The sequence below is a fragment of the Sciurus carolinensis genome, chromosome 7, assembly GCF_902686445.1.
Source record: "Sciurus carolinensis chromosome 7, mSciCar1.2, whole genome shotgun sequence".
Lineage (NCBI taxonomy): Eukaryota > Metazoa > Chordata > Mammalia > Rodentia > Sciuridae > Sciurus > Sciurus carolinensis.
In genome coordinates, this window is record NC_062219.1 from 103,556,987 (window position 1) to 103,568,396 (window position 11,410).

Here is an 11,410-nt window from a genome sequence, read left to right on the forward strand (position 1 = left end):
TTGGAGGCTAAAAGAAGTGAAACATGCTTAAGACCACAGTTCGGTCAGATTTGATGCATGGTTGCCTGAAAATTTATGCCATATAATCTGAAGAAAGGGGGGATTTAGGGAAACAGAAGAAAAGGTGCATGTCCAGTTAATTTCTTATGATGTATGTCCTAGAATCCTACAGTTAAAGGGATTTTTCTACTTGCTTCTTCATAAATTCTTTCACATCAAGAATCAATCACTAGGCATTACATAGGATAAGTGGTTTTCTGGGTATCTTTGTGTGTGTGTGTGTGTGTGTGTGTGTGTGTGTTTATGTGAAAACAATTCTCCTATTTGTTTTGCTTTCTGAAAATATGCAGTGATGGAAACTGCCTAGTGAAGAATATCAAGAAGGGAAAAGAAAGGTTTATTTTCTCTATCCCAGTATGTCATAAGATATAACAATAAAGTGATACAACCAAGTTCTATTCTCACACATACTAGAACATAAACACCCAACTGAGGGTTGTGCTTTGGAGTAATTATTTTTCCCATCCTGAAAATATATACCTTTTAGAATTACCAGTCCTTAGTGAGAATTTTCATTACCTTTATGGGCACACTTTTGCTATAACCTCGATTCTCCACCCCAGAAGCCCAAGTTGGCCCCACTAAATATTTGACTCCTTCCCAACAGAAGAAGGTTGGCCATCACTGAAGCAATTCTTTAAATGTGCTGCAAACTCAGAAGGCAATACAAAGCAGGAGCTCCAAAATTATTCTCAGCAATGACAGCATCACCAAGATTAGTACATGGTTTGCCAAGAAGAGACATCTGAAAGGGAGAAATACTCATCTGAATGTATAAATACTGGCATATTTATTTTAACATTTGGATAAAGAATTGGAAGCACCAGGCAGCTTTATGTCCAAGTGAATAAATATGCTGCTGCAATGATAATGCAGATTTTTGGTGCAAGATTCAATAACTTATACATACCTCCTTAATGAAACCAACCTTGTCTTAAAATGACACTTGCAAAAGGAATACTTCCCTTTTCTGTTAACTTGCATAATTACTGAGGAGTTTGGTGTTTTTTTTTTTTTTGTTTTGTTTTGTTTTGTTTTTGGTTTTTTTTTGTTTTTTTAATGAAGGAGGAGGACCAGAACCAACAACAAATGCTACTTGTCAAAACAATCCTTGGTTCTCCTGGGAAGTTCATCAATCTCAGTATGTGCCAGAAGATGAACCTGCATGCACAGCAGGTGCTCACAGAAGGAAAGAAGGAGGGAACACCTCTCCTTTGTCCCAAATCTAGGTGTCCTGCAATGGAGAAATCCACTTAATAGGATTCACAGGCCCTGGGTCTTCCTGAGTAACTGTTATACCAAATAAACTAATTACAATACATAATTAGCAACATAACACACAATAAAAGGTATTCAAACATTATTTAAATAATTGAAGGCAGTTGTGCACCCAAGACAACAGAAAATAAATAAATAAACTCTCAGACCATGCCCTGGCCATCTGTTTTTTTAGATACACACTTGGTTACCCATCTGATGAGGTGCTAAGGCCAAGCAGACTGGCTCCCTTCCAGTTGACTTGGTCAAGGGTACAGCAGCTCAGGGGTGGGTACAGGCTGTGGATGATCTCAACAGTGCAGTCAAGGGCAATTCACCTTCATGCAGGCAACTTCCTATTAACTGCAGTAAAGGGAAGCTTCACTGACACAAACAATCCCAAACTACAATACTCCTCCTGTTTACTTGGCTGTGGAATTTAGTGCATTTGTGGGCTGTTGTATGTGTATGAGTGTTTGTGTGTGTTACTGGTCTCCAGTTTTTACTCCAAAACAGCCTCTCAGAATGTAGAGAAGCAAGTAGCATACGTGTATCTAAAAATTACACACACCTTTATTATATGAGTTACGCCTAAGGAACACACACTGTAGATATTACCTGTTTATCTGAAATCTCGCTCCACAACTATTATTTTTAGCACACACTCTTCTGATCGGGTCACTGGACTAAATAATTTTCAACCCAGTTCAGAAATATGGGGTGCAATTTAGGGCAAGATAAAGAGCCCAGTCCTCTTGTCCATCAGTACCTGGGGCACCCACAGCTGCACAGGAAGCTGCGATGCTCTGGCCGCCTCCAAGTCCCTACATCAGGGCGCCCACAGTAGGTTCCCAATACTCCCGGAGGTCTCTGAGCGTTGCGTCCCCATTCGTCCCTCTCTGGAGTTACCCAATCTTCTCTCCAGCGGATGCCCTCTCGAGGTGTCCAAGACCTGGTTGCATGAGAGGACGGCTTTCCCATGACTGAGAGGTTCCCTGTGTCCCAGCCCCACCCGCCACTTCCGACACCCAGCTGCAGCGTTCTCCACCCTTCAACCCCACCCACCATCCCGCCCATAAACCAGCTGCCCCCAATTCTCAACACAGCTCCAATCTTTGCACCCATCGCGCCCATCTTCTTGGAGAAGCACCCCCTTCTTTCCAGTGTGCAACTACACGCACGGCCCTACCCCGCTCTTTCCGGGGCTCCCCTCCCTCGGGCACCCTCCCACCCTGTTCTTCCTCTCCCGGCACTCCCCTTTCGGGTTCAGTTTCCCTCTACCCTGCGGAGGGCGCCCCAAGAGTGTCGGCAGGGTGCCCCTCCTTCTGCCTCCGGATCTCCCGCACGTCGCGATCCTGACACCTACCCCATCCCCAGTTCTCGGGGCTCCGGCTCCGGAGCGCCCTAATATCGCAGACAATCCCCGCCCCAGCCTTTCAGGGCTCCGGGCTCCCCAACACCACGGTCTTGACCCGGCGTTCTGCCTTCTAGGCTCGGGTACTAAAACTCCCCCACACCGGAGTCCTAACCCTCGCCGCGGGTTCGGGTTCCCCAATACTGCGGTTCTGGACCCCGCTTCAGCCTCGGGTCCCGGGGCTCCCCAACGTCGCGATCCTGACGTCCCCGCCTCCTGAGCTCCAGCACTGGGCTCCTCTACATCGCGGTCCTGATTCCCAGCCTGGCCCGCTCTCCGCCTTCCGCAGCCGGACTCACCCGCAGGGGCGGTGGCGGAGCCGGTGCGCACAGCCGGCCCGGTCCAGCCTGCACTCGCGACTCAGTTCCCGGCTACCAGCCTCCAGCGGGCGACTGTGTCTGCTGAGCACTCCGCACGGGGGAGCGGCCAGGAGGAGGGGACCGCCTGGCGCTGGCTCCGCCCCTTCCCGACCCGGGGGCGGGATGCGCAGCCCCGCGCAGCCCCGCGCAGCCTGCGCACACCCCTCTGCAGCCGCCGCTGCAGCCGAGGAAGTTGACTGACGCCGCTTCCTTCCACTGGGGGTTCATACTCTTGTAAACCCCTTTGCAAGGAAAAAAAAAAAAAAAAAAAAACAGGGGTTGAGAAAGGGACCAGCTAACCGCACTTACATTCTTTCCAGGAACCCATCCCTGGGGGCTGTTTCCCAAATCTCTCGGGAAAGGGAAACAACAAACTTCCGCTGCCATTTCAAGACGGATTTAAATCCCTACCTTCATTCTCTCACCGCCCTTTTGTGAGCTTTGATGGTCATGCCTATGAAATAAATCATGTTATAACACACAACGTAGGCTCTTGCAGACACACTTTCACACACCCGTGCAAGACTCATCACACAAACCCACATCTTACACCATCCGGCCAAGAAACCACCTTCTACCAATCCATCCTCCACCTAAAGATCTCCGGTAGGTCCTGGCACCAGTAACATGACTTGCCCCTCACCCACAATGCTCTATTTTCCCATGAGAAAAATGCACTTACCATCAGTTAAGAATCGAAATGGTTTTGCTGTTAAAGAGCAGTATGCATTTTTTTTCTTTTTCTTTCTTTCTTTTTTTTTTTTTTTTTAAATAAAAGAAACCCATCCAATCCTGCGAAGATGGCCTGTATTAATGTTACTATAGGGGTTCCATCCACCTCATCTCACTATTCTCAGACAGGCCTAATTTTGGTCTGTTGATTCCTAGAACTTTTCCCTTATGCCACCCTGTTTTAGTGACACGTCTAACAACATCTCACATTTTTATAATGTTTTTCCTGTTCAAAATATTTTTGAAGTCATTATTTGATTTATCCTCAGCAAAATATCATGAACCAAAGAAAGTAGATGATCTAACAGAACTATTTCGATTCCATAAATGAAAACATTTTAGACTGAGCAGCTACTTGGCAGGTTTGAAGCACAGTCAGAATCAGGAAAATTGTCAGGGACCAATCCTCAAAAATATGGGCCTTTGATACTAATTGGCATTCATTTGTTTTAAAGCCAGAGATCACAATTGTACAACCCAGCTGATGAAGAGAAAGTGAAAACTCCCTCTTCTGCTGCTCTGAGTCTCTCTAGAAACAAAATTATAGGCCAGGAAATCAGAAGGCCTATTCACAGTCTCAATTCAACTGCAATGAGTTATCCAGTGGAAATGCATTGTTGATGTTTCTTGCAGATTTTTTTCTCCAGAATTCCTCTACCTGGAGTATGAAGCTTTACCAGGAGACTAACACGTCCTCTAATCCTTTTTCAAAGGCAACTGTCCTTTTCTCCTTTTATCAAAGGGCAGGTGTAAGTGTGCATGTAAAGAATAAGGGATGTTAGGCATTGTTATCTATGAGAGAGGAGTTCTGTTTGCAAGTGAAGCTGTCTGGAGCAACTAGATAAGAATAGTAGTTTCTCCTAGGGCTTGGTTGCACCCACCTGAAATCCCAATTACACCAGAAGCTGAGGCAGTAGGACTGCAAGTTTGAGGCAGCTTAGTAAGATCCTGTCTAGAAATTTAAAAAATGGAAAGGGCTGGGGATATAGCTCAGTGTGGGAGGCCCTGGGTGAGTGTGGGGAGAGGGGCAGGAATAAAACAAAACAAAACAAAACAAAACAAAAAAGGAGGCCCTTTATGCCTATTAAAACTGCTTTGTTTTCTAATCCCAGTGACTCAGGAAGCTGAGACAGGAGAATCACAAGTCTCAGAGCCTCAGCAATTTGGTGAGGTTCTAAGCAACCTAGGGAGACCCTGTCTCACATTTAAAAAAAGGACTGGGTATATGATTCAGTGGTAAAGTGCCCCTGGGTTCCATCTTCAGTACCAAAAACAAAACAAAACATAACAAAAACTACTTGGTTTTCATGCAAGCTCCCTCCATTTTCCACTGTGAGGCCATAGCCTACTTCACTTAGGCAGTAAATAATGTTTTGGTAACTCTGGAAAAAAGAGTCCTCAAGTGACCTTTCTATTTTTGAATCATAATTAAAGCCTATTAGATCCTTCATAAAAGACAATCAGGATGGTCTTTGGTCTATTGAAACTCACTGCCAAACCTCCCTCCATGTAACATTTCAACATTGCAATAAAATTTCAACCTAGGATTTTTCTACAAGCTGGAAACAGGCAAGAAAATCTTGGATATTTCAGCATGTCCCCAATATGAAGGCTAAACAGTCACCACTTCCTTTTCAGATTGCCCTTAAAAGTCACAGACATAAGCAACATGAAAAATGATTTTCAAAAGATATACAAGATTAAAGAGTTATTTTGTCCCAATCTCCAACAAAATAATTTGGTTTATTTTATGTTGTATACATACCAAACTGACACTGTTTTTATAAAACTTTTACTTTGTGTTTACATGGTATCCCTTTTCCAAGGAGCTCAAAGTGCATCTGATGGCATCTTGTTACTAAACTTCATTGATTCATGTGAAGTACAAAGGGGTGAGAACATGAAGAATTGGAAGTGTGACTGAGATAAAACCCTTTGCCTAAAATATCCTGGTCTATACTGGTTTATACTGATCTGTTCTAAATGAAGACCTACAACAAGACCTACTTGTGGAAACTTACACAATATATAGAATTCTTTAAAAGCTCTAGTTATTATTGTTTCCTTTTTACGTCTTATGGATGGACTGTCATGGCAAAGAAAAGGATAGGCACTTCAGATAATGGTTAAAAGTGTGAACTTTCCGTGCTTCAGGAGTCTTAGTTGTACTATGGAAGTATCATCCACCCACTGCATCTAGTTACTGCTCAAATTAAGTGAAATGACCCACCTTAGGCCCTCAGCATTGTGCCTATCACATAACAGTGTGGACAAAAAGGCAATTGCTTGACTAAAATGATGACTTATGGATCTTTGTTTCAATACTTTCTACTTGAAGAAAATATAGACTATTTAAGGAGACTACTTGGGAGGAATTTAGGGAAACCTGAATGTCTCTACTTTTGAACCCTGAAGTTGAATCTATTGATTCCTTGACATTTAGTTATGAGAGAACCATCCATCCTGGTTTTCCTATTGAGACTCCCTGCCAGCAGTCAACTGGGGAAAACAACCATGATATTAAGTTTGCCTATTTCACATACAGGATGCTGAAGAACTGTGGTTCAATCAGTTTAAAAATAGATAAGAATAATGGTTTTCTTGTATTTTGTGTCTATTTTAGATCATTTAATGGTAGAATGGCTGGTCCCTAACACTAATTTGATTTTCTTCTAGAGTTGTACTCTTTTTTTTTTTTTTTTTTTTTTTTCTTTTTGCAGCGCTGGGATTGAACCTAGGGCCTTGTGCAAGCACTCTACCAACTGAGCTACATCCCCAGACCCTTTTTATTTCTTAATGACAATCAAATAACAATTATGGAAACAAGTCAGTTGACTCCTACAACAAAAGAGAAGATGGAGAAATCACTCCTGGGCCCTCAATATACTTGGACACATTTAAAGTTCTGAGACCTTGCATCTGATCTCCCACTCTGCTGTAACTAGTTTGTGATTGAAGAGTTTCAGAGGCAAAACTGTAGGGATGAATGATAAAATGACCAACCAGGAACTTTTTATATTATTAATAAAATAATGTGAATTCCTAAATTGCAACATGTGATGTGTGTGTTAATTTTCACACTTGTTCCTAAACAAAACTTAAATTTAAGAAGTACAGTGTATAATTGGATCATAGTACTTTAATGGCAAAAATATGGATATGAAAATAAAATCTTTCCTTATTCTTCAGCAGAAATTTGTAACTAAAATTCTCCTGATAAATGGCCATGAAACCCCTCTTAAAGGTCTTGAAAATTTCATTTTTTTCATTCAATTTTCTCAGGATTCTTACTTATTATATCCTGGAGGAGACAGGAAGGTGAGCATTCCCTGAGCATCTGGAAAATAAGAAGAATTGAACTTCAGATTGATGCCAAAAGTTTGGAAAAATAAAATGTTTTTTTACTCTGCTCAATTCCATTTCAATTTGGAAGATGTTATAAAAGAAGATTTTGGAGGGAAATTCAGGACTAGGGAAGGAGAGTCATGTGAACTCTCACAGGATGGAAAAACTGAGGCTTGAATTCCTGAACTTTGTCACACCTTCAGTTAGTGTGTGGATAGCTGCATAGAAGTGCACAACTCCCTATGGCTCATTCCCGTCCAACATTTATCATCTCAGTTAGGCTAATGAGCAAAGGCACAGATTGCCCTCTGTTGAACTGCTGGGGGTCAGAATCCCCCAAAGGGACAGAGTGTTCTGTCCACAGCTCTTTAGTTGAAGCCCGTCTCGGGAAGACTTATCTTGGCTCTCAGTTCCTTTTAATAGAATGGGAAGATGAAAATGGCAATCTTGGACAAGCTGAGTAACAATTACATTATTCATGCTTGATTCTGGCTTGGTTTCAGGGTTTTAATGATTTAAAAAGAAAAAAAAAATCAATCCAACAATTGACCAGTATAATTCAGCTCATGTTTACTGAGTCTGTTTTCACTGTGTAAAGGTTAGCTAGAGAGCCAGAACTGGCCATCTGGAAGGCCTCTCAGAATAGATGAGACTGAGGTCAGATCACAGGACAGGGGCAGATTTACTGGGGGTGTCTTCTCCAGTTCATATTTGTAGCCCTCCCCAGGGACCTGGATGTTGGTAAAGTGGGTTTGGTCAAGGGTGACTTCTGTTCAGCATCTTGATATAGCTGATTTCTCTTGTGATACTTAGACATTATTTTGTATTTCTCTTTTACTTCTTTGACTCCTCCACTAAAGTGTAAGCTCCTATTGAATAAAAATTGTGCACATGATATTCACAGTCACATTCATATGACATAGCATATATGCTGAAAAAGAATTTGTTGAGTGTATAAACCAAATAATGTGAATGCTTAGCACATGGGAAACCCACTAGGCCCAGGAGTCCATGATCATTTGCTCCAGAACCCTTGGAGGATGCTGGAATGATCTAGAAATGGACTAGAAGAAATGGATATACACCAGGGGTGAAAACAATGAGGACAAAAAAGCAATTAAGGAGACACATTTCTCCCTCTGAGAGGGAGAAAGAAGAAAAAAGAGAATAAGCAGGAGTAATTCTGAGTCCCCAGCAGGATGTGCTAAGTAACAGATTACTCAATTTTTAAAGTGTCAAATTGAATTGAACTGAAGTAAACAGAGTGGCAAGAATTTGGCCTACTGAAGGAACATCCTGGATAGTTCAAACTAAGGTAAAATTCTCTGCTTTTGTCTTCTCTCCCAATTAAATTAAATTTCTCTAGTTATTCTTCCCACCATCCTGGTATCCTCCAGAACTAGGGGCATCCAACAAGGACCCTGAAAACCACTCTGGGTACAAAGATCCAACTTTGCTGGGTTTTTCCCCCTGATGTTTCTCAGAGTTCCAAGAATCACCTGAGAACCTGGGAATTTTGACCAAAGTCTTAGAATCTTGGCAATATCAAAGGGAAGTACTAGCAGGAAATTCATAGGGTAAGTAGTTCCTGAAATATGATATAATGGCTGAAGATTGAATTAACTAGGGTCCTTGCATGTGATGGAATACTATGGTCTTCAAAAATCACGTAAACCACATGACACAGAGAAATATGCAATCTGTCATTCTATGGTTTGGCAAAGCAAAGCAGGTTATAGTGCAACATGATCCAATAAATAAATAAATGTACATATCAAAATAAGAAAGAGAAAAAAAAAGAAAGCTGCACATTCATATTTCCAAAACAATTTTCAATATTTTTCAAAATGTCCTTAACAAAATAAATACATAAATGAATGCTGTTGTTCATTGCTTTGTGCCGAAGTAAAATTCTAATGGGCTGCAATTAATTGCAGATTATCATAGGACAAAAATATAATGAAGTTAATTATAGCAATTGGGATGGTAAGGTATGGGTGTTTGGGTGGCCCCCTGTGCTTATGAGCTCATAACAACAACAAATAGGAATCTTTATTGTCTTTCAAATTAAACATTAAAACCATAAATGGTCAGAGCTACTCCATCATTAATGCGCAGTGGGAATGGGTGGCAGGGAAGTCAGACTCCACACACACAAACTTCCAGGAAACTGAAGGCTCTTGGAGGGGACACTGAGTACGAGAGGCAAAGTGTCCCTTCTGTTAACCACTTAATGGGCACAACTGGCTCCTTCAACAAGTTCCATTGGATCTGAGCAATCTCCCTTCCTCCCACATTCCTCTTTAAAGGCACACTCAACCTTTCTTGTCCTCTCTAAATCAAAACTGAGAAAGAATTATGCCAGCTGATCTAATTTTATTACGACTGTGTCCAGCAAACTTTGCAGCAGGATGGGGCCTGCTTTACATCCCTCCCTTTCTCTTTAAACAAATCCAATGAGCTCTGATCCCTCTATATTTCTAAAATAGATGAGAAGGAAAGCACCTTAATTGGATGCCCTGGAAACCCTGAATAAGATTTCATCTGGGGACAAAGGGACACAAGGCTATTATTCAATATGCAATATTCTATTATTAATTCTTTTGTCTATCCAGGAAATATTTATTGGAAACCACCGAGGTGCTAAGGCCTGAGGATAGAGATGAATATGATGCAATCCTCACCCTCCCCTCCAGTGGAGAAGACATATTTAAACAAATAATCACAGTATCATGTTACAAGAACTTAAGAGAGGTACACTGGATGTGAGGAACAACAAAAGGATCACGTTGCTCTCTAGTCACCTTGCTTTTTAGTGCTGGGAGGGTCAGCAACAGCTCTAAGTGAGTCATGAAGCATGAGTCTAATATACAGGCAAGAGGGGAGGAAAGCCTTCCAGGCCATGGGCAGCAAGTACAGAAAGCACAGAGGCACAGAACAGCAGGGCACTTGCAGGAAGTGACAATGGCCAGTGTACTGGGCACATTTGGGCACAACTCCTGCTCACCCCCTGCAACACAGAAGGAAGAGATAGTACAGTCCACCACCAAAGACTTTTACAATGAGTCACTTAATCATACATAGGGAATATTAAAAAAGTAAACTCAGTCCTTTATTTTTGGCTCAAGGGGCATGTTCCGACTCATGCAAAATCCTCAGTAGGATAGGTGTTCAGGAGGGGGCTCCTCCCCACTCACCCCACCAGTCCCCCCTCTAACAAGCACCTGTGTTAGCATCAATTTCCACAGTGGCCCTGTGGTGAATACCCTATATGAGCAAGAGTCAACCAGTCATCTTTCCTCTCTGATCTCCTCTTCTCTCTCCTTCTCCAGTTCCATAATCTATTTAAAATCTCTCATTCTCTCCTCTTCCAGCTCTGCTCGGTATCCCACCTCTTCTTATACTGTCTTAGGTTTTTAGTCACTGGATTCCATCCACTTCTGTTGTTGGACTGGGGCAGAAGCTTCAAATCTAGCGGATCAGGGAGAGAGCCCATGAACTGGTCTCAGGGTCAAATATCTAAAGAAGATCTTTAGGTCTTTCATGTGGTCTAGTCTAGCTACCTGCTAACAAAGGATTTAATTATTATTATTATTATTATTATTATTATTATTATTTTGGGGATTGAACCCAGGGGTTCTCTACCATTGAGCTATACCCCAAGCCCTCTTTATTTTTTATTTTGAAATAGGGTTTTGCTATGTTGCCAAGGTTGGCTCGAGTTTGAGTGCCTCCTGCCTCAGCTTCCTGAGTCACTGGGATTACAACAAGTTATTACATTTAAAGAAAATCTGACAATTTCTCTACCTTAAGGAGTACTCTCAGCGTGGTGCTGCACAGCCCATGGGGATTGGGAGAGACTGAGCATAAAGAAAATGCATCTCACTAATGGCAGGAACAATGACAAAATGTGAAACTGGAGAAGTAAGCAGAGGTCATATGAATGAAGAACTTTGTACGTCCTAGGAAAGAACTTGAACAATACAAGGATTTTCCTCAGAGTTGGGGAAGAGAGGCAAGCACCCTTCATTTCATCAAGGACTATTTTTGTGAGTCTCTGTTCTGAAGAGACCATTTTATTGCCTTTAGGTGTTGGGGTGTTTGATATGAGAGATAAAAAGTTATAAGCAGGGAACTTAAATGAGAAGATGTTTTGTTTTTGAAAAATCTTGCTATAGGCAGTGGGGGAAAATAGCTGGGGACATCAGAAATGGGGACAAGGAGACAAGTTTGGGAGCAGTTG

At 42.1% G+C, this 11,410-nt stretch overlaps 1 protein-coding gene across 9 annotated transcripts in view; it reads right to left on the minus strand.

Annotated features, from left to right (window-relative positions):
* Positions 1-3,160, minus strand: part of Paqr8 (progestin and adipoQ receptor family member 8) — a 39,323-nt gene extending 36,163 nt beyond the window's left edge. For 4 of the 9 annotated variants that reach the window (XM_047558151.1, XM_047558159.1, XM_047558158.1 and 1 more), the window contains exons 1-2: positions 3,031-3,155; positions 2,087-2,269 (exon numbers count right to left, since the gene is read on the minus strand). The gene's annotated coding sequence lies outside the window, so the exon portion shown is untranslated. Of the gene's footprint in view, positions 1-2,086; positions 2,270-2,683; positions 2,990-3,030 lie in introns of those variants that run through there. The other 5 variants (XM_047558152.1, XM_047558150.1, XM_047558154.1 and 2 more) reach the window with 5 other exon arrangements.
* Between the last annotated feature and the right edge of the window lie 8,250 nt (positions 3,161-11,410).